The 25718-nt window shown below is 28.6% G+C and overlaps 1 protein-coding gene across 3 annotated transcripts in view; it reads left to right on the top strand.

Moving 5' to 3' along the window:
• LOC130667701 (rho GTPase-activating protein gacZ) overlaps positions 1–25718 on the top strand; it is an 88717-nt gene that overhangs the window by 49659 nt on the left and 13340 nt on the right. The window lies entirely within an intron of this gene.

Below are 25718 nucleotides of genomic sequence, written 5' to 3'. Positions count from 1 at the left end.
GCCCAGGAAGATTTTATATGAGCAAATTTTACATAAAAAAAAATCGATTTTAAAACATATTTTTGAAAACGTATTTTTACTGCATTTCAGCCTCGTTCCGAAAAAGCTTTCATTAGAAACTAATAGCGATATAAGAATCAAAAAACGTTCATAAAAAGTTCCTCATTAAAGTATTTAGAACTTTTTCGAGACGTGGGTAAAATATAGTAAAAATACGTTTTAAAGTCAATATTTTTTTACTCAAAATTCGCTCACAAAGTCTTGCACAAAAATTTTGTTTTACTATCAAAAATACAAAAGTTTAAAAAAAGTTCCACTCGAAGTTCTGATCTGTCTCAAGTATAGAAATTCCACTTGTCCAACAATAACACAAGTTTAAAAATTACTTGACCGTTCGAAAAATTTTATAAACTATATTTTGTATTAAAATATTCTTTCTCTACTATTACAACCCAGAGAGGAAAGTACCACGGGCCCAGGCTTGGCCCAACTTTGTAGAACCTTGGGCCAGGCTTGTAAGCCAGTCTTGGCCCTGCCTTGGTAGAAGCCTGGAATGATAATCTTGGTCCAAGCCCGGGTAATCATTGTAACGGCCGAGGCTAGGTTACCCAGTCCTGGCCCAAGCCTGGCTTGCCATTGGATGGCCAAGGCTAGATTACCTAGTCTTAGCCCAAGACTGGCTTGCCATTAGATAGCCAAGGCTAGATTCCCCAGTGCTGGGCCAAGTAGGGGCCCGTTGTTCAACTCTGTCAGCTCCTGTATGGGAAAACTCAACTGGATAAATGAAAATAAATGAATAGTAATAAAGTGATACAATAGACTCAGTAATCAATTTAAAAATGTCACCAATGTATTAACTGTAACACAAAGACAATATCACTTTATCTAATTATATTTTTTTTATTTACAAATCAATTATTTAAACTGATATATAAATGCTTTATAATTATTGTTGTCCTTGAAACACCTGTTTGTCCGCTGAAATGCATCAGTGCAACCAATCAAGTTATATAATAGCCGAGATCGCGGGAAGTGATATAAATAGGCGTCTTGTTCGTATGTTCAATTGTCATGTTTTTTTTTTTCATTTTTGTTGTTTGTTATTTGTTATTTTTTTTTAGTGACACGGGTAATTTATATAGGTGTATATATAAATATAAATATAAATAAAGATTTTTTTGTTGGTATTATATTGCAGTGACATTGCAACAGGACGTTCATAATATAAGTAGACAAGAGGGGGAGTAAAGAGAGGAATCAAGTCGAAAAAACATGAGTTTAATTTTTGTTAATGTAAACAGGATGATTGTACTTGAGGAAATCGACTGTATGATTCACATTTTGTATAAATTTATCATACACTCAATAAATAACACTTGAGACTTGAGACTTTTTATATATTTTTTTTTTTCTCTGAGAGAGTAAAAGTTAATTTCATTAAATGAACTGTACATAAATTGTCTAATTAATTAATTATGTAATAAAATTGATCAGACATGGAATCGTGTAATTTTCGTAATTTGTTGTTTAAAATAATTTTTTTTTTCTTATTGTTTTACAAGTGATAGAAATGTGGATTTAAATTGGGAGTAAGTTAGCATGCATTGTAAATGAGCTCGTGTGATATTTTAAATTTGGGAAGGATTCGTGGAGAAAAAGTTTCGCGTGATTTCTCTTCAACCTTGTATTGTAAGACTGTTCATTGCAACACGCGAATAAGAATCAAACCTGCGGTTAATATGTGTAATACGATGGCATGACGTCATGATTTATGTCTTGCAGTGTTTTATTTTTTGGTTGATCTAATTATTTGATATTAAAAATTGTTACTTTTATTAACATATTAATTTTAAATTAATGGCGAGTTTCATATTTTGAATTGATGAAAATTAGGCTAATTATTGACAATGGGATAGATGTCTAAAAATAGGGTAAATTTTCCGATTGGAAAATTGATTATTCAAATGACTTTCACATTCTTTTTTATTGGAGTCTACTCAATAAATTTATGGGAATATTATATTTCTTTAACAAAACATTATAGACATGATCCTTATTAGATTACTTTGACATACATTACAAATTAGACATTTAATATAATAAAATAGTTGTAATTGTCTTAATTAAAAATAAAAAATCACAAAAAAGCGATTAAAATTAATTGAAAATTAAGAAAAAAATTAATAATAATAACTTTCTCAATTTTTATTAACACAACTTTTAATCTCGATTCTGTATAATCATAAACGTGGGATAATTGCACCAGTCATGACATGCATACCACAAAATATATGTATACTGACAATGATTAGAGAGATTACCTACCTTTCACTGTTAGAAAGTACATGACAAAAGTTACATCTAACGACATAAATGATTATTGTTGATCCACCCGTTTATCTTTTGTTAATAAATCAATTAGTTATCGTGACTATTAAGCCATACATATGATCACACACACATGAGAGGGAGGGGAAAACGGGATTGGGAGGGGGGGGGGCAAATGGAGTACTCCCAAAATTTTATAAAAAAAGTTTGTTTTTTAAACATTCCAAAATCACTTTTGTAAATATAATTGAGCATATTTTGAATTTTTTATTTTACTGTTTTCGAAAAATTTTGTTTTTGTAAAAAAATGATGTGAAATCAATTTGATTTTTTTCCAATATTAATTGACAATAAAGGAAATCCCAGCGTCAAATTACTTCAGATGGATTTCAATAATCAACTTGGAAATATTTACAATTTTTATAATTTTGAAATTTGATTAACTTTTAATAATTTTCTAATTTATTACTTCGAGCAATATATAATTGCTTTTTTAAAAATAGGGGAGACCGTGATTGGGTGTCTCACGGGTAGGTTGTCACAGCGGTCATGTGTGGCGATTGGTTCATCGATCGGTGCACCTTCGCCATGGCGAAGAATCGCGAAGGTATCACCTCCCTTTCGACGCCGATTCTTTGACACCGATCAATGTTCGTTCTTTAAATTGTCTATTATGACCTCTGTGACAACCAGCCCCGGTCTCCCCTACCTTCTTTGGAATTAACTTCAAACTTGAATCTTTTAGTTTGAAGTTGATAAGAAATAATAATTAACAAATAAAAAATTATCAATTTGAAGTAGATAATTAAACTTTTTCAAAAATCGAAAGTGTCAGTCAAAAAATGTCAATGACTTTTCTTTTATGATAACAACTATCAAAAATTTCATCTTCTACCTTCCCGGGTCAAAAATAAAACTTGATTTAGACTTGGTTTACCACGTAGATATGACGTATACCACGGAGATATGAAATACATCGATTTTTTGCCATGGTTTAGACTTAACTGGCTTACTTAGTCACGATTTAAGATGAAAAAGTTGAAATCAAGTCGAAATTGATTTGATTTAGATTTATTCGACTAAAATTATGAGGCGAAAAAGTCAAAACTAAGGTGAAATAATTTTTATATCTTAAGCTGAAAGAAAGGCGAATGACTTTCGTGCTCGAAGTAAAGACGAATAAGTTGAAACTAAGATCAAAAAATACGAATAAGTTGAAACTAAGATGAAAAAAATTTAATTTAAGTCGAAAAAGTCGAGATCTAAATCAAGTTTTATTTTTGACCCGGGTTTGTATCCAATAATTATGTCAAATGTAATTTTTCTTTACGTAAATTACTTACGGAAAAATTTAATTAAATAAAATTTATTTAATATCCAGAATTTTTTTACCTTTTTTGGGGGTACCCGATTTTACCCACAAATATTGAAAGTTTTTTAAATGGCAGCTGAAAAGTTTTTCTATTCACTTTGAATATTATTAAAAAAAAAGGTCTAACGTACTTGAGTCTCCGAAAACAGTATTTCCCTAAGTACCCCGTTTTGCCCTCCTCCCACTTCCTTTTACATGTTTACTATATTCTATGATACATTCACGTAACATCCAAGTGATCTAGGCTTCATAGTTTATGTTTATATTTTTTTTATTCACATTTTAATGCTGAATTCGATAACTTGATCAACAAAATCCGGTTTCTCATAATTTCTTTGAACTATTTTATATACATAATACACTAGAAAATTTTATTCAATATCTTTATCCGTATATCCACAATTACATAACAGTTTGTATTATATTGCAGATAGTGATCTGATCATGTAATTCTGCAATTCATCTATCGATAATAATACACAAACTTACTTTATATTTTGAAATAAAATTATTTCCGCAGTGTTGCAATAATTAAATTTTTTTTATTTGAATTAATCATTTATAAAAATGTAAAATAAATTTGCAAACACATTATACAAAATAAAGAAAATTTAAAATGTATGTTAAAATAACAAACCAGTTGTTATTTTTTCGGATAAACGAATTAAAAAATAAATAAATGAAAATTGTGTAAAGAACGAAAATAGCCATGGACGTGATATGATAAAAAAAAAATGAAAAATAAAATAAAGCAGAGCTGAAATATGGACGTTGTGATATTGGCTCTGCGGTGGATGCTCGTGCATGCGTAACAAGACCCACCGAGCACCGGTTTATTAAAACCCGGCAATCAGTCGCATCCTGCGACCTGGTTTTCTCTAACTCATATATATCTTGTTGAGATACGCTTTAAACTATTAGTAATGTCCAACCAACACTTTCTAAACGTTTGTTATTATTTTTATTACTTGGCTATTTAATTTTATTCATTATTTATTTATTTATTAATTTTCTTTAATGAAATCGATGACAGGTGTAATTTTATTTATTAACTTCACTTTCACGTTAACGCGAAAATATTGATTATTAATTATTAGAAACCTATAATTTATTTTATTATAATTTTTATTTTGAAAAAAGATAAAAAAACAACATTTCGAATTATAATAATTAATTTGTTTTTTTTTTCATCAATAATTTTATTTGACCTCCACCAAGGTCTACTACGTAATACGAACACTCCTATTTAATACAATCAGCTTTTACTAAACAATAAAAATGTATATATCAAACTTTCATCTGTTATCGATCCTGTCGAACTGAACATTCATAGCTTAAGGTTATCATTATGTGAATTAGTGGCCACGCGACTGGTCATTGTTCCCAAGCTATTAAAAAAAAAAAAAAAAAAAAAAAAAAAAAATAATAGTTGCACGCACATGTGCAGACAATTCCTCAAGGACATTGACCTATGTTAATACCTTTATCAAAGCTAAAAAGTGCACTATAATATAATATAACATAATATAATATAATAAAATAAAAACTATTATTAAATATATTCTCATAAAAAAATTAATTGATAAAAATCTTAAATTATTAACTGTCTTGAAAAATTTAGATAAAGAATGGAGGTAAAAAATGTACGAATTTTGATTATGTTGTCACCCAAACTTGAAACAGGAAGTTGAGTTGCCAAAAAATGATTATGCTGCATTACAAAAAATTTTGTACACTTAAAATTTATTGATAAATCGTAATAAATATTATCAGTGGAAATTAGGAATTATAATAGAGAATAAAAAATTTTTAGAGGCCTGTTTAAAGTTTGGTTGACAGGATAATAAAAATTTGTACATTTTTTCTTCATTTTTCTCCGGACAGTAAAAAACGAATTGTCAAAGTGTAAAAAAATAGCGTGTGTTAAACTTCTGAGTCAAATTTTTAACACTGTTGTGTGTCAATTTAACACACAGTATTTGTCTTGTTTGAACTGTCGCAGTCGATTGATTTTTTAACACACAAAAATGTTATTTTATTCGAAAGTAACACTTTTTATATGTTACTGTCAAATCAACACACAAAATATCTTAAAAATAATGTCGACTATCACAAAAGAATCCTTGGAAAATTTTTACTTTTAACATTCGTTTTACACACGATGTGTTAATTTTGACGATTCCTTTTTTCTGTGCTTGTAAAAACGAATTTATTAAATAAACTTTACACAGGCCAATGACCCATTTATAAATTCGCTATCCAAACTCCAAACTTTGAATTCGATAAAACAGAATTAAAAGTATAAAATATTTTTTTTATTTATTAAAACCGACTAAATTAATTTATCAAGTTAATCATCAGTTAAAAAAACGGGCATAATGATCTATCTTAATAATAAAAAAAAAAAAAAACAAGTTGATAAAAAGATATGAATCAACAATTTCAGCGGCTGTTTGATCAATACAAAACTTTATTTATAAAGAGCAAACGGCGTGTAAATCTATCTTGCTCTAGTCTTAGCCGACCTCGAGACAGCTACTTGCAAAGTTCACATCATGGCAAATCACGTCAGTCACGCCGACTGGCACGCTTGCATGATCGCGATCAACCGCGCAACATCCCTACCTTTACCTTTTTCTTCACATATCTCTACTTTCTTCGTTCATTAGCCATTATATATATACATATATCTATACATATACATATACATACACTAAATTTCCTTATCGTTATCATTAATCATCATAATATAATATAATTATTATATACATACATTCACTTTTAATAAACACTTCCTTTTATTTTTATTTTTTTAATTAATAATATTTTTTTTTCTATTTCATAAATTTAAAATATAATCAAAAGCATGTTTTCTTCCTTCATAGTTTATCGGAGTAGACATCCGCTTTGAAGAAAGGGTTGGGCAAAGCGCATGTGTGATGCACAGCACGACAGGAGAAATTTTCGCTCTGTAAATATTTCTTTTAAACATTATATCCACATGCTCTGTATATATGTATATAAATATATCAGCTAGTAGTGTAGTAAAGCTTAACTTTTAGTGTGGTAAGCATACATGCATCTGCACACGTGGTATGCATACTCTGTTGGTACGTGCAACTCGACATAGTATACTGTAATGTAACTTCACTTTACTTTACTTTGCTTTGGTTCACTTATATGTTTGCTAGAAAAATCACAAGCGGCTAACCGTATCGGTACAAGAATATAACGCATATATAAGTCCATCTATATAACAAACTCAGTGTTTATGTTTACCTCACACGACTAGACTCACATATCTAAACTAAGACTATCTTCTCTTCGGCGCAACTTCTAAACACAACTAAACTAAAACTAGCATTCCTCTGTACTATGAACGATAAATTTAAACGTCGTGTGCCTTATCTCTATCTGTCGTTTCGTTAAAAACTAAATAATTTCATTAACATGCTAACTATTTCCTGGTTTAATGTTAAATTATTATCTATAAATTTATATCACTTTCCATTTTATCTTTTTATAGTATATTACACACCAAGGTAGGAAAGTAGGGCATTTTAGTCCGCGTGTGTAATTGCCTACCTGAGCTGAAGACAGGGTGGCAAACACGCGGATTGGCATGTCCCCCCTTCCTTTGTAATGTGTATACTATTTTTTCACTAGATTTGTATCGGAAAGTTTCAATTTTTGCCTCTTTTATGATTCTCAAATTTATTGCAACAGAAAATGAAAAAAAAAAAATATGAATATGGATATCGAGTTACTGAATAAATGTCAAATACAATTTTAATTACTTTTGAAAATTGAAACTTCTCGTCATCTGGTAGAGCACTCGGCGCGATACCGACATGGTCTGGGTTCGATTCCCAGTTCGGGCTGTCTATATTTTTTTCAATTTATCTATATATTGTCTTATTGAGAAGGTTAATTGTAAGTTTAGGTTTCACTATATTTAAAAATTGGTTATCCATTTGTTTATGGAAAAATGAATCAACGAAATAGTTACCTACTGCGCGGCGAGTCAATAAAAGAATTAAATAAATTTCTTTTTTTAAAATTAGCTGAGGATTGAATTGTTTATAACGGCGGGAAAATTTTTCCATTTGTTTTTATTTCAAAATATATACTTTTATAAATATTAATCTGAAATTTGAATACAATTTTCTTCAAATTTCAAAAGCTAATCTGAATAAAAAAAATCATTCTATTATCCTGATTTAAAAATCCCTTTAGTAAATAAATAAAAAATTAAAGTTATGACAAATAAATTTCTAAAAAAATTTTCTCTTACATATATATATTTTGATTTCATCTGATTAATGTTTAAGTATATCACTAGATTTTTTTTCTAAAAAAAAAACATATTGTATTTTTAGAATAAATAGAGAGAAAGCATTACTAATGGAATGAACGAACAAATTTAAGTTGAGTAAAAGAGTGCCTTCCATTATAATTATCATTATTATTATTTCCTATCCTCGTAAACTTTTTTTCTCTTTCCTACATAAACTTATTTTTAATCCTGTTTCTGTTGCGCAAAAACCCAATGCACAATAACTTTTTGTAATTTTGTTTAATAGTCTTTCAGGGCCTCAATTCCTTTGTGCAATCGATGCTCGTTCGAGGATACAGATATACTAAACACTAAATACAACTAGACATCGTATCAACTTAATTGTCTTAATTTTTTTCTTTTTTTTATACTTCTCTTTGGACCCGTAGTTTATTTTTAAATAATAACATTTAAATACACATTATCCGCATTAATGTCGAGCTTCACGTCACTCTTAATCCGTAATTTATGTAATTTACTCGTTACGTTTGCAGAGAAATTGAGTAATTTCGATTCATCAGTGTATGTATTTATTATACATATATATATTACATCGACAATTGTGAATACATACCAATTAGAACTTAAAATTTCGTAATAAAATTGTCTGTTCTAATTTGTGATTATTTTTATTTAAACTCAAAGTTGGATATAACTACAGTATTAAATCTTCTTTAAATGGATAACTTATTTTTAAAGCTATGCCACGAATCTTGTCGTTTTACTTGTATATATACATTACTTAATTTATGTGTTTATTTTATGAGAAGAATTTTCTCAAAACATCTTAATTTATTATTTTTTTGTTTTTAAAATTACAAATTTAAATGGTGAAAATATGTCTTCAAAGAAATTTGAAATTTTTATTCACAAGTACTAAGACTCTAGATCTATTTTCTATTAAAACAGTTGTCGTCAACAAATGATAACAAAATATCAGGGGTGTGCGAAAAGTTCGAACTTATGAATTATTCGTATCGAGCCGAATCGAACTTCGAACTTTCTAATAATTCGGAACTTTTCGAATTAATCGAAGGGTACTATTTTTTCCAATAATTGTTCAAATTTTTGTCAGAGGTAAATAGAATTTAGACATGAATCAATGAAAAAATTAATTTTGGTTAATTTAAAAACTAAGCTCTCCATTAAATTAAAATTAAACATTTGAAAGCTGACCAGAGTTTTGTCGATTCAAATCGAGTAATTTGACAAGTTACGAATTATTCGATTTTATAGAATCATTCGATTCGAGTTTCGACAAATAAATCCGATGTCCATTTTTTATTTAAATTTAATGAATGGAATAAAATTGTATGTATTTAAAAATATAAGAGCCTTTTTTTTAAGCATTAAAAGTTTCATATTTTAAACAAACAAGAATTTCAAAAAATATTCAAATATTTGAATTACATTAAAATGTAACATTCAAATAAATAAAAATCTCTAGTTGAATATTAAAATAAATTATTGACTCTAGACCAACACACGCCTCCAATATTTGATTAGGAGAAAATAAATACGTAAATGTATATCTATGAAAAGTATGTATTTATAAAAGAAAACCTTTAATTATTGTACACATCATTTAATTTCTACAAAACTCTTTTTAAACAATCAGTTGATATTAAATTGAATGGTTATTTTTTTCTAAAACAATTTTAAATATACACTGACAAGAATGATTGAATAGTTTGACATGTAAAAGAGGTATAACGTGCACTAGATCATACATTTTTAGATGGTCAATATGAAAAGATAATATTAGTTTGAATATCCTCAAAGAATGTTAATAAATAGTATCATTTACTTTTGTTGAGAATAATAATAGTAATTTATTAGCAATAAAAAAATTGTAAAAAATATTGATGACAGTTTTGAAAAATTAATATTTTTATTTTATTGAATTCTCAATGTTTTATTAACCCTCATAGTAAATTTAAATTCAGGCATAATTATTAATGCGTACTCGGAAAAAAAAGATTTCTTCGCACAAAAAATTTTTACCCGCCCCAAGAAATTTTGTCTAGTCCTTAGAAAATTTTTGTCTTCAATTCATAGTGCACAATTTTTCTTGCGCCAAGAAATCCTTTTTTCTGTATACAGTTTTTATTTTTCCAATAATTTTTTAAAAATCAAGTCTCATATTTCGACAATTCAAAAACTTGATTTATTAAAGTTGATCAAAAATAAATTTTAAAAAAGAAAAAGTGATTTAAGTAAAATAGAAAGTGTAAAAATGACAAATTTAGAAAAAAAGTACACCAGACTGAAATATTAGGTCAAAAGCCTCGCCTATTAATTATCTTTAAAGTCAATCAGCGGGTTTGATTCTGATGTGTATCGAAAGAGAGCTCTAATCGGCAAGTACGTAGTAGTACGTTTGAGTGAGTGAATAATAAGCACCTACCATATAATACCTGCGATGAGGATTGATGAGACACTGTTCAGGAGTAGGAGGTAGTGTTGGAAGAAAAACGGGTAGGTGCGGCGAAATTAGGTCCCACGACTCCACCCTTTGCGCGTCGTTACATCAACTTTGTATATAGTTTACTATTATATACAAATATACATATACATATATATATTTATGCAATATACATATGCATAAAAGCCCGAAGCTATCACGAGAGTTTGCATCCGCATACACCATGATACGTAATTAACTCTTGAACCCTGACAATGCACGCTGTGCGATTTAATTAAAAGACACGAATTCGTAGTATATACTTACTAAGCTTTTTTATTCTATATACTATATATTATATACTCCCTTAGTCGATTATCAAACTGCTATTACTGTTGCTAATGCACTATCGATATCCTGTCACGGATTTAATCCAACTACTCTCAGTTTCATTAACTTCCTTTCTCATGATTTCTTCTACTTCTATTTAGATACTTTTTCCTTTGTTTATCCTATGAGTTCCTGTTTATATTTATAATCTCTTTATATATATATTAGACTGTGTAAAATTTAATAATTTTTCAATCTCACAGTTCAAAAATTACATGTACCTGAAGATCGTAGCGTTTTTCGTGCAACGAAAATAAAAAAAATCATGTAATTCGATTGCTTAAGGTAAAGTTCCGGGGATTGGAAGTGGTCTAAGATTTTCGGCTGACATACCAGCATTTATATTTGAAACATTTAAGAAATTTAGGCATCCAGTAGATTTTTTACTACTTTTAATTTTTTTTTTTTCGTTGCGCGAAAAACGTTCTGATCTTCAGGAATATAAAATTACAGGTTTTAAAAATTAATCATTTGGGAAAAAACTGATATATTCGCAAAAAAGTAACTTTTGAACGCTTAGATTTATCACAAAATTATGACATCTTTTTGTAGAGCGTTCAATTCTGCACAAAAATAACGACTTCAATAACCTTGAATAACTTTTGAAGGAGTGAATTTAGCCAAAATTGTTAAGAGACTTTTTTTGTAGAGCATTCAATTTCCTTTAAGAATATTCATTGGTTTTTTTCAGATACTGATTTTTATAAGAATTACAAAATTTCCAAACTTGAAAAATCAAATTGTAAAATCATACCATTGTCCAAGGCATGATTATAAGGAAACGGTTCATCTGACGAAAAATTTTAATCAGACCTTTTTTGTAGAGCATTCAATTTCCTTCAAGAAATGTATTTAAGTCAATTTCGTTTATCTCGATGGCTTAGGAGTTATGAGACAAAAACCGGCTCAGTAAAAAAATAATCAAAATTATCGATGATGGACCGCTTCATATTAATGTTAAGGGTTCAAATTTTCACAATTTTTTTTTGTCATCCCAAATATTATTTTCAATATACTTAAATAAAAAATAGTCGATTTTTTCGGCCCAGTCTGATACATATATATCATTTACTTTCTATTTCAATTATAATCCATCATTCGCAAATTCAAAATAATTTTAATAAAAAGCAATTATTCAATTTTCTTAATTCAATTAAAACAAAAAAATCTTTTAGTGAGAAATTCATTACCAATTAAATAATTAAAGAAAAATCGCTAAGAAAATCTAAGTAATTAATTTTTTTTTGTTTTTCAATAGATAAATTTATTTTTTTTCACTAAACAATTGTTAGATAAGATTTGTGAATAAGGAGATACAATGATATCAATTGTTAAATAAATAACATTCAATGAAACAATGGAAAGAGAATAATATAATAATAAAGGTAATTGTGAATTTAAACCTGCGGTGGTTATCTTTTTATAAATAAAATATATATGTTGTCAATAAAAGTAATTTAATGTAAAGGGGTTGCGAGAATTGGGATCACGGTTAGTTGTAACGGGTCCATGGTCGATTATATGCAGCAGTGACTGTCAGTTTAAGATGACATCTAATATAAGATATATCCTTTTATCGTAACATGTATCTATAAATCCCTTGATCGACTTCACATATCAATTTTGTCGTATACTATGCAAATCCTCATTCCGATTGGATTAAATTTAATAAAAAAAAAAAAAAAAATAGTAATAAAAATAAAGTACTCTGCATTAAATTAAATTGGATTACTTTATCAAACTATTTTACAAAAAAAATATACCATAATTTACTATAGAAAGCTATAAAATATATAATAGATAAATTATTTAAATCGTAGCTGTTGCATCCAACTGATTTCCATCTGTAAATCTGAAGTCTACATGCTTTGAAATATATAGCGCCTGAAGTATTAACGTCACAAACGTTTGATTCGTTCTCATCTATTCGTGATGTTGATGTTGTACAGAGTGTGAAAGCCCTAAGAGGATGCACTAGAGCGCGTGATAGAAAATCGATTGGAATGGAAAGTCCTCAGCATATTTTAAATCAAAGTCCTACTTAAATATTTTTCACTCTTTCGCGCCATGAAACCTATTGACTTTAAATCGATAGTGTTGATATTCACGATTGCCTGTAGCTAAAAATTTTAAAAAGATATTAAATCATGATTTACTCGACAAAAAAAATACACTGAAAAAAAGATTTATTTGAGCCAACTAAAATTTATTTGAGCCCAAGATATCGTATATTTACATATGGCCAAATAAATATTTAATTGTGAGAAAGATATAATAAATTTGAGTAGTTTAATTGCGTGAAATAAGTGATTTATTTGTGGTAAAAAAATGATCCCATCGCTACAAATAAATAAGGGCTTTAAGTATATTTATTTATTTATTTATAGCTCAGTAGCTTACGCCAATAACAGGGCCAGTTACATAATTATATTAAAATACAAATCTATTATAATTACAATTTGGTAACAGACGTAAACATTTCAATCAAAATTTGACAATTCCGTAAAACAGAAGTCCAAACAAAACAAAAATTATCATATATGTATAGTATCGCCAAATTTTCGGTTATTTGTCACAAATTTAATATCTTTACTACAAATATATCAATTACTTACCACAAATAAATGATATATTTTCGTCAAATTATAAAATTATTTGAATCAACTGTCATATTTTGTTGTACCAAATATATTTATTTGTCATTAAGAAATATTTTAAAAAAAGCCACAAATAAATTGATTTATTGGGGACAAATATTTCTTTTTTTCATGGACTATAACTGTTAATAATTTCGCTCAATAGTTTATTTAAATTTTTTATTAAAAAAGTATAAAATTATCGGAAAAAAACAAACTCCTAATTTACTCCGTATGCGAAATGATTTTTTTTTAAACTTCGGAACTCCAAGTGATAGTGAATTCAAATTTAAATAAAATCCGTAATCACTCCGAATTTACTCCCAATATTTTAGTGTAGGTATTTAAAATTTTTAAATTAACAGTTTTAATAAAATTTCGGATAAATGCTTTTATTTAAAAATTTTTTCTGCTTACTTAGTAATTACAATTTCTTGCAATCTATAATTTAAAAAATGCTTGATATTAACCGTAACAAAGAACATGAAAAAATTATAATTATTCTCGGTTAACTATAAGGTACTCACGAACAATGCTCGTGTGTTTTCATATTTTCTTCAAGTAAAGAGTTACTTTTAATTATTTTTTTAGTCCCATGTACTGTTAAAATTTTTTTAAGTATAAAAATTACCTCAATTTAAAATTTATTAATTTATGTGGCCGTACTCTAAGATTCTATAATTAATAATAGTAAATTAATTTCTGTGCACCGGTTAATTGACAAAAATGGAAGCTCTTAATGATTTAAATTAAATTAATAAATAAAAGCAAAATTGTAAATGTAAAATAATATTTGCATAAAGGTCGTATAATTTAAAATGATACAAAGTTATTAGTAATGGAAAGCACTTAAAGGTCAAGTATTGCAGTAAGGTCAAGGACTATAGTTTATGCAGAAAAACGATATGGTATTGAAAATTGCAAAGCCGTTCGTCTTCTCTTCAGAAATACTGTTTTTAAGTAATAACTCTCGTGCACTTACTGCTCTTACCACTTATTTGGTCAAGTCTTGGTTTACTTTTCACAATCAGACCAAATGATACCTGAGTTCTAACATAAAAATTTGAAATAAAATAAAATAAAAAATCTTTTCATCGATACTTTTACTTTACTTGAATTTTAATACCAGTACACAAAAACAAGGATTTCTTGGCCCAAAAAATTTTTACTCGCCCGTAAAAAATTTTCATGCCTCAAGAAATTTTTCGTGTCATAAATTGGAAACAAAAATTTTCTCAGGGCGAGACAAAATTTTCTTGGAGCAAAAATAATTTCTTGCATCGAGAAATTTTTTCTAGTAAAAAAATTTTAGTCTTCAATTCGTAACGCAAAATATTTCTCGCGCCAAGAAATATTTTTTTTTTCTGTGTAACAATTAAGATTATTATGATTTAATGAAAAAAATTATATAAAATATTTAGTAATAAGTAAAATAATCTCAAGATCACGACTGATATGATAAAATAAAAATATTTAACGATAATGAAAATAATATTTTATATAGAAAAGTCACGGATCATAAGCACTTCCTTGAATCCCGGATGGGGGATCGATGACCCATACAATCGAACATAAAAGGATTCATTTCCGCCCATCATTATTATTATATTACACCGTCTGAGTCATGATTATTAGCTCAAAGACAGACATTTTATCGTAAACTTGCAACAACAATAGCCATAACAGCAAAAAATTAAAAAGTAATCGTTCATTTACTATCTAAAAGTATTATTTAATCCGTTGTTTTCTCGGTAAAGATTGCCAAGTAAGCGGGAGATTAGTCAATTGACTAGTATTATTACATCGTTGAGCTCAATTATTGTCTAGAAATAAACTTGTTACTTTTCAAAATGTTTTAAATAATAATAATAACAAGAAACTGGTAGAAAAGTGAGTCATTGGCAATAGCAGCACAAACGATGCATGACTGACAGCATCGTCGAGATCTTGACATTCTGCCGGGATTTTAGACTGGATAAAACTCTATCTTTAGTCTATAATTATATTTATAGTTCCAGTATTAAATCCTGTATTGATTATTCACTTGCATGTTTCTTTACACTGTAAAAAATTCGGAGTGATTACAGATTTCATTTAAATCCGAATTTACTCCGTCACTCAGAGTTCTGGAATTTTTCAAAAAATCACTCTGCACTGAAAGAAATAATCGGTAGCAGCTACCTATTGGTAATCGGTAGCCACTACCGATTATTTTTCGGTAGCCGCTACCCATTATTTCGGTACCAGTTACCTAATTTTCGGTAACAGCTACCGATTTTATTTCGGTAGCTGGTACCGATTCCAATCAGCAACGGCTACCGAAATAATCGGTAGCTGTTACCGAATAATCGGTAGCCGTTACCGAAAATTAATCGGTAGTGGCTATCATTGCCAATCGGTAGCTGCTACCGATTATTTTTTTCAGTGTGCATTCGGAGTAATTACGGAGTTTGTCCCTCCAGCGAAATGATTTGGATTTTTTTTATGTACCTGAAGAACGGAACGTTTTTCACGCAACGAAAATGAAAAATTTATGTAATTTGACTGCTGAAGGGGTAGTTAGAAGTAGCCTGCAATTCCCTGCTGAGATATTAGCGCGTATGCGAGACATTTCAACAATTTAGATCCAGTAGATTTTTTACTTTTCGTTTTGTTTTTTATTTTTTTTTTACAAAAAACGTTCCGATCTTCAGGTACATTTTTTTTTAAAATCCGGTTTCACTTCGGTTTGGTGTTTTAATATAAAAATGAACTCCCCTTCGGGGTAAATTTTACTCCTGGGGGATCGAATAAACAGTCATCCACTCCGCATTAATTCCGGTTTTAATCCGAGTTCATTCCGCTATTTTTTTTACGGTGTGATTACAGAAAAAATAAGAGTAATATAAAAACCGATACCATATTAGTAAACATATATGTATATCATGATGCACAAGCTGAATTTACAAGTTAGTTAATATAAATAAATAAAGAGAGAATGTCTGAGACGAGAGTCCTTGTTTGTATAGATCCAGTGTCTCGCCCACTCTCTTTATATTACACTTAACTCACTTTACTTATACTCAGGCTCTTATTTTTATTTTATTTTTATATTTTTTAGTTGTATAGACCTACAAGAGTACTACAGGATCGACTCTTGTCTCGAGGACCTTGACGGTGTCTGTAGCAATATACCCTTGAAAAGAACCCAAGTATCCTCACGATCATCTCTCGCCACTTACATGCATTATATTCCACTATTTCACTCGATTCGGTGTAAGGTATGTTGATAGTTAGATACGCTGTGGTATTCTGGTTATATTACTAAAGTAACCGAGTGTAGTATAGGGCGTAAATACAACCTGCACTTGTTGGTACTCGGAGAAAGCCAATCTCATATAATATAACCCAGCAATCTTTATCTTAACTTCATGGTCACAAGTCAGTATGTCACTTTCTCAAACGGAAACCACGCCTGTCTTATTCATCCGCCTCATCTATCATCGATTAGCTGATAATTTGCATTTTTTTTTTTTTTATTTATTTTTAATAGAAAAAAAAATATTTATTTTACACTTATTGTGAGCTGTTTTAGTATTTTTTTATTTTTAAATTTACATAGAGAAAATTCATTTGCATTTAAGTTTTATTTTTTATTCAAAATTTTGCCTTAGAAAAATTTCAAGTAATTATTTATCTAATTTAGAAAAAAAAATAAATTATGATAATTAAATATATTTTTAATTAAAATAAAAAGTTTTTAAAGATAAATATTTTTAATTATTTGTATTTAATAGAAAGTCGGGTTCGATTCCCGATTCTGGTAATTTATATGTATTTAGTATTTTTTTTTAATTTTCTGTGTCTTTATTGAAATATATTTTTCATGAAACATCTAATAGTTTCCATTTACATTCACTGTAAAAAGAGCGGTGTTAAAAATGGACTCAATTTAACACTGCATGGAGTTAAAATGAAATAACACCGGTGTAATTTGGTAGTGTTCAAATAGAGGTGCTAAATCGGTGTAAAAAAAAATTCCACAAATAGAAATTAGAAAAAAAATGTATTACCTATAAAAAAATATAAAAATTTAATGAATATTATCTGGAGCTTTCGGTGTTGAAATTTAACACCAAAAATTTTAGTACCTACACCGCCTGGACACCTCGGTTTTTTTTTACAATGCACGTACACAGAAGAGAAGGATTTCTTGGCGCAAGAAAAATTTTGCATTCGGAAATGAAATCAAAAATTTTCTCAGGACTAGAAAAAATTTTTTTAGTCTAAGAAATTTTCTGCCTTCAAAAAAGTTTTTTCTCACTTCAAGAAAATTTTCACTTCCAGTTTTTAATGCAAAAAAATTTTTTAGAGCAAGTAAAAATTTTTTCCGCTAAGAAATCCTTTTTTTCTGCGTGCATATTACGTGTCTAAGATTCTATGTAATATATTACACTTTTACTTGAACAAAAAATACTAAACGCTGAAACAAATAGAAGATACAGAAGAAAGACATGGAGGCGGACAGGATTAGTCTCTGAGTGCAGGAAGATAAAGTGAATCTCGTGGGTTACACGTGAAAAGGTTCAATCGCCTACCCTGTGTTAGCTTTACCGAGTACCAATAAAGATTCTCTATATACGATGACACCGGCACACATCACTATTACTATTGCCTTTTAAAAAAAAAAAAAAAGTCTTTAAAGAGTAAAGAGTCTTAGCGTAGAATTCTCGAGATGTCTTGAGCCTCACCTACTACACTAGTACAGTGTGTAATATACTGTTAAGTAGTATTGCAATTTACCTCATCTTACACGTAAGTAGCGCGGACATCATTACTCGTACACAAACGTCAACGTAATAATGCCAAGTTAGACTTAAGACAGCTCGAGTCGGGACTTGAGACTTGAGACTTTAAGATTTACTCCGAGTTTCAAAAGTGAAGTCTAGCAGTATAGTACAGAATACAGAGTAATGTAATGTAACCTGTAAACCCACACGTGTGTACTCACACTTAAATATGACTGATAGGCATCACCATCGCGAGTAACGAGTACCTACACAGATAATCTCACACTATCATTTATTTTATTTTGTTTTTTATGTTAAATATGACAACGTTGTGAATCATCGCCTCCAGATACAGACTTCACTTTTTTCATTCCTCATCATCTTTTACCTTCAATTCAATTCCATTATTATTATTTTTTTTTTTTTAATTTAATTGGACATTAATCCTATTCTTATATTTCTGCATACATCTAAACATATGTAGAAAAACACTTTCACTGTTGTTGTAAAGAGTTGAACTGGAGATTGAGATGAAGACTATATCTGTGTTTCAAAACCACATGCTAATGGTTTTGTTGATACTTGTTTCTTTGTAAATATATACACACATGAATTATATGACTTTGACATTAAAATTTATGGTACACTGAAGGTATAGAGTTGAGCTTCTGAATGAATTGGAACTAATGCCTTGAGGTGACGATTGCCGGTGACCACTTTATTATTATAAACTAACAAGACCACTTCATTAATGTTTTTTATTACATGTCATAAATTTATTTTCAACTCATCATTCATTATTTAAAAAAAAATATATTTTTTTATTATTTATTTTTAAAATCAAATCAATTAAAATTGATTAATTATAAATTCTGTTATCAGGTTATTTAGATAATAAATATACATATTTAATTTTTATGCTTACTATTGATAGATTGAGTACTCAAAGACATTTGATACTAAGATTACACTGAGAGAAAAAAAATTTTTTTTAATCGTTGGATATTTTTATCACAAGAAATTATGCTCTTAAAAATTATCAATTCAATATATTTTCGGTGTAAAAATGTCTTTTTTTTGCAGTAGTGTAAATAAATTTTGATTTTCTTCTGTCAAAAAAATGATTTTTCGAGTCCCTATCAAACAAATTCATGTGGGATTGCATGGGAACCCTTAGGAATCGATGTAGAAATGTATGGATTTATGTAAGAATCCATAGGAATCAATATCGAGTGCATAAATTTATATAAGAATCCATGGGTATCTAGATTCCCATATAGGAAACTCATATGGAAAACTGTAGGTACCTGAATTCACATAAAGGAACTTGCCAAAGGAATTTGGATACCCTGGTCAAAAATAAAACTTGATTTAGACTCGGTCGTCTTAAATCGTGACTAAGTAAGCCAGTTAAGTCGACATCACGCAATTCACGCAAATTCGCCTTGGTTTCGACTTAACTGGCTTACTTACTCACGATTTAAGATGACCAAGTTTAAATCGAGTTTTATTTTTGACTCGGATATCGTCTATTGATACGCGTATATGAATAAAAGAACATTAATATCCCTATGAGAAACCATATCGACGTTCTAATTAGCGAATTATTTAAATCCATTTAAGAAAATCCTCCATTTATGCGAAAAAAAAGTACCCAATTTAAAAATTCTTTTTTCATCTAAAAATCAATTCCATATCTAGTATATGTACAATATTTTGTCTAGGTTACTCAAATAATATTTTTTCTAACTACACGGAAAGAAAATTATGGAAACGGTTCCCACAATTTTATAAAATTTTTTCCTATACCAACATAGGAATAATGAACATAAATTATGGGAGCAGTTTCAATAATTATAGGAATGTTTCTCATAATTATAGGAACAGTTCCTATAATTATGGGAATGCTACCCATAACATGATAGGAATGGTTCCCATAATTAGTAGGAATTGTTCCTATAATATTTCGGGAATCATTCCCACAATATATAGGAATGAACCCTATATTTTATAGGAATCATTCCCATAAAATTATAGGAATGGTCCCCATTATGCTATTGGAATAGTTCCTATACTATTATAGGAATCATTCCCATAATATTATGGGAATAGTTCCCATACTATTATAGGAACCATTCCTATAATATTATGGGAATGGTTCCCATATTGGTATAGGGACTATTCTCATACCATTATGAAAATTGTTCCCATAATGGTCTGGGAACTATTCCCATGCTATTATGGGAACTATTCCCATGCTATTATGGGAACTATTCCCATATATTATAGAAACCATCCCTATAATAGTATGGGTACAATTCCTATACCATTATGGGAACTATTCCCATAATGCATAGCAAAAGTTCCCATAATTTTCTTTCCGTGTATTACTATCTGAAAACTGCACAGAATCACCGGCTAAAAATTATTAAGTTAGAAATTTGCTAATTAGAACGTCGATATGAGAATTCATCCGAAAACGCCATATGGGCACCCACATAGGAATCTAGGCTGGATTCTTATATGAATTTTTTTAATAGGGGTTAGATATGAAATTAATAATGCAATAATTTATATCGACTTAATACTCGCAAAAAAATATTTATCACACAAGTTTTTTTTTCTCAGTGTATTTAAAATTAAAATTAAAAATAAAGAATAAAATGAATTGTTAAATTTTATTTATTGACGTATAAATGAAATGGAGAGTAGTTTTAACGATTAAGTGGTAATTTATCAAAAATTTATTGTGAATATATTATTTAAAACCGGATTGTAACTTGATTCCCTTGTCCATACATGTCTTCAATTCACATTCGTTACTGCGATTTTTATTTTATCTTAATGTTTTTTTAAAATTTTTTTTTTTTTTGTTTTTTATTATTGCAAGTCGCTCAGAAGGTAGACGGCAAAAACAATGAAAACTCGACGGGTATTAAAGAATACCATGAGATCGCTCGGAGCATGAAGTCGCCTTTGAAAGGATCTTCAAGGTACTTTCTTGTCACGATTCTCTGTTAGTCTGTACTCCATCTCTGCAGACTGTGGCTGTATAGTGCAGAGACTGCTGTAGATTGTGATACAGTACTTACTCACCCCCATCGTTGGAATTCATAAGGCCAGTGAGGTTTATCTATAAATAAACCCGTTCGATCTGCATATTATCTTAGTCTTTTAAATTTTATCTTTATTGAGAAAATAATTTTATTTATTGCTATTTATAATGACAGTTTGATGATAAACTTACACTTTATCAATTCTCGGTATATTTTTAATAAAAAAATTTTATTGTAAAAATTATTTATTTTTTGTTTAAATAAAATAGTAAAAATTAATTATCGATCAATAATAATTATGCTAATAATATTCAACTTATACAATTATAGAAAATTACAAGTTTTAAATATCATTATAATTTCTTGTTCGGAGTTTAAGTGTGTAGGCTGACAATGATTATTTAATGACTAGCATGTACCAAATAATTACAAGTGATTAATGCACAAGATTATCTAACAAGAATATATTTTATTAAATATTGCTGTTCTTAATTATAGTTTCATTTGTGTATTTCAACACTTGATTTTATGTTCGATAAATAATTCAATTTTATTTTTACGTTTTTAATTATTTCATGTTAGAATGACATTTAGATGCAGTCATTCAATAGATATTTTTGCATGACCGTATTATACTGAACTATCGTATAAAAACGATTCATTCTAAAAATGTTCCAAAGAAGTTTATAACTGCATGGAAAAAAAAACTGTTGCTGCATCAAGACATAACCCTGTAGCAGCTACAAGACTCGGTTCTGACATAGTTTCAGGACTTAGTTCTGTTATAGCCACGGGAAAGCCCCATAGTATTCACAAGATCAGAGTCCTGTTGCAGTAACGGCTCCATTCCTGTAGCTGCAACAAAACTAGTCCTGTTAATACTACAGGAATGTCTGTTATTGCTACAGACTTGGCCTTGTAGCGGTAACAAGATGGGTTCTGTAGCTGCTACAAAATTTTCTTGTTGCAGCAACGAACTCGTGCTACAGGACCTATTCCTATTGCAGCAACAGTTTTTTTCCGTGTGTGAACTTGCAATTTTTAGACAATTCTGAACTTTGAGTTCATCATTTTTGGAACTTTGAACATATTCAAGAGTAAAAAAAATTTGAATTCTTTATTAAGCAAAAATAATTTGACTCGAAAATTTTACTGATATAAAAAACGTAAAAAAAAAGATTTTAAAACTAATTATGAACTTTTTTTGACATTTTATATGAATTATTCAAGAACGAGGGCTAGAAATTGTGAATTTTTTTACTATTGAATTTTTAAAAATATCAATGCAAAAATAATCAACTCAAAGTTCAGAATTGTCTCAAATTTATGAACTTTTTTGGAATATTTTTGGAACGAAATTTCTTTGCATGAACTATTCTGCCAAAATACTGTTGTGCCTTCAGATTTATATTTAATCATACACATTAAATAATAAAATGCATTTAAAAAATTTATCTGTTAGTATTAAATATAATAAATAAATTATAGTTCAGTACTCAGACTTTTATGTGTTAATAATTGGGGCTTTTACTTTACTTATTTCAATTTTATATTTCAGTATTCCAGTTATTTAATGATTACTCATTACTTGGTACAGTTACTGCAATTTACTTCCATGATAATTAACTTACTAATCAATTTCTTTTTTTTTAATTATCAATTCTTTACCACTTTATCTAAAAAAAACTAGCGAAAAATTACATTGCATGTAATCAATTTTATTTTACCGCCATTTCGACAATTTCATTGACTTCTTCACAAGGTTCAAAGCACGAACTGCTAGACAATTGTCAGCCATGAGATTTAAACTCGATGTCATTAAATAAGTGATAATTTATATTACGGTTCTTGAAACGTTTTTTAATTCTCAGTCAAAGTCGCAAGTTCTCCCGTAATATAAATAATTTTACAATGATACTAACTGTTGATAAACAATAAAAGAAACTGTTGAATAAAAATTTTAAAACAATAATTCGAGTAAGCAGAAAAAATAAAATAAATAGATAACAAAAAAAACTATTTAATTTTTAAAAACAGGATAAAAAAAATACCATCCCGATTGTTATATATTTAGGTATCTAGTTCACTACTATCACCTTTCATTATCTTTTCACAACTCAACATAACAGCTCTGCAATATTGCTCGTCTAGACGACCATTAAAAAATAATAATAAAAAAACAATATTATAAATTACTTTACACCCGTATTATATTTCAATACACTATTTTTACGTCCAACTTTCTTTTCCATTTGACGAACTCATTTGAGGCCATCGTTCCCGCAGTTCGCCAATTTACTATTTAATACCCAAGTTAAATGTTTTATATATTTTTCAATGCGTTAAGTGATTAACAACAAAAACCAGATAATTATCAAGACTTTTTAACAAAAGCAAAAAATTCAAACATCCCTTTATTATTAAGCGTAAGCACAAACACAAGTCCACAAAAAATTAAATAAAATTACCAGGTTTGCATTCATAAAAATATATTTCCAAGGTCTTTTTGCAGAATTGATATATTGCGTGCTCTTTGTCATGCAAGACTACCTCACGTACGCTTCATTATCTTCGTATATTATTTTCACAACACCATCTTAGTATAATTTATATATAAATAATAATAATAACACAAAATAAAACAAATTTCGCAATCTTGTACGAAATATTAAACTCTCATTTTTTATTAATAAATTAAAATTGATAATCCATATCTATAATAAATATAAATTACACACTTCCTTCTAACAACAGTAGCTAAAAAACTATTATCAACTTTCTTCCTTCACCTATAATCATTTTTCACAACGTTAGACACTATCCATAAAGTGTTACTACATTGTAATAAAAAAATTAACTTCCACTTCCTTACTAATAATTAATGACGTTTATAATTTTTATTGAAAATATATTTAACATAATAATGAAATTTAATTATTTTATTCAATTATTATTTTATTTAATTACTTAATTATTACATATCTATATATATGAGATAAAAGCCTCATTTTTTCTACTCATATACTTTCTTGATAATTAATACCAGTTAAATGATAGACATTTATTTGTAGTCAACTTATATCAACTCTTAAAAGCTATAGTACATCAATCTATGTATGTAATACTCGTCATGTTATTTCAGTGGGAAAATACTAGACTCAACTATCAGTAGACAACTTGAGATTATGAGAACTATAGTATTACATATATTATTATTATTATTATTATTATTTATTATATAGAAGATATATAGTTGTATATATATAGATGTACAAATGTACGTATGTTACAACAACTGTATAATATATTATGTTATATAGAGTTAGTAGAGTCAATGTCTGGCCCACATCCTCTCTCGTTACGCCAGTTAACTGTCAGTAGTATTATTGCTTTCAGTTTGATGTGTCATCTTTTCTACTACTGGTTATCTTTAAATACATTTATTTTGTTTGATTACAAAATAACAAAATATTATAGTTGGATTAGCAAGACTTTGCGTTTCGGATATTTTCGGTTTTTTACCCCCGTCATTTAAATTTAAACGAGCGTGAATGTAGCAGACATCAGACAAATTTAAAATTATAAATAAATAGAGTAAATGATTACAAAAATAATATTTATAAAAAATGCACTTATTAATTTTTAAATGCGCATTTTTTTTAAATTTTGTTTTATTAATTATTTACTATATTTATTTATAATTTTAAATTTGTCTGATGTCTGCTACATTCACACTCATAAATTTAATACCTAAAGCATGCGCCTTAGTGGTGGGGGTAAAAAAAGGTGACCGACCTAATGAACTTTGAAAATTGAACTTTACCCATTTGAACTTTTATGAATTAATTGATGATGATGATGAAAAAAAAATTATTTTTGATGAAAGAAATGCTAAACTATTTAAAGTTCAAATTTACCAAAGTTCAAATCACCAAAGTTAAAATTTCCAAGTTCAATGTGTAAAAGTTCAAATTTTCGCAGTTCATTAGGTATGGAATCGGTAAAAAACCGACGATATCCGAACCGCAGTCTCGCGAATCCAATTAAACATTTTATTTATGTAAGGTAAGAGACCCAGTACCCGATCAAGGAACTAGTACCCGATCATTCATGTATTTGTATTTCTATATTTACTAAGTATTACTAAATATAGATATACAAACACATGGAGTGATCGAGTACTAGTTCCCTGATCGGATACTAGGTCTTTTATTTTACCTCAAGATCAGAAAGTTTTTCGCGCAACGAAAAAATGAAAACAATTATGTAATTTTTGACTGTTTAAAGGGTAGTTCCGGAAGTTGAGGGTGGCCTAAGATGAAAATCTTCCGACATACCAACATCTAATACGAAATATTTCTGAAATCCAGTCATCGTAAAATTTTTACTTTCAAATTTTTTTTCATTGCGCGAAAAACGTTCCGATC

The sequence above is a fragment of the Microplitis mediator genome, chromosome 5 (assembly GCF_029852145.1).
Source record: "Microplitis mediator isolate UGA2020A chromosome 5, iyMicMedi2.1, whole genome shotgun sequence".
In the NCBI taxonomy this organism is placed as follows: Eukaryota; Metazoa; Arthropoda; class Insecta; order Hymenoptera; family Braconidae; genus Microplitis; species Microplitis mediator.
This window is presented reverse-complemented; position numbering and strand designations above follow the sequence as displayed.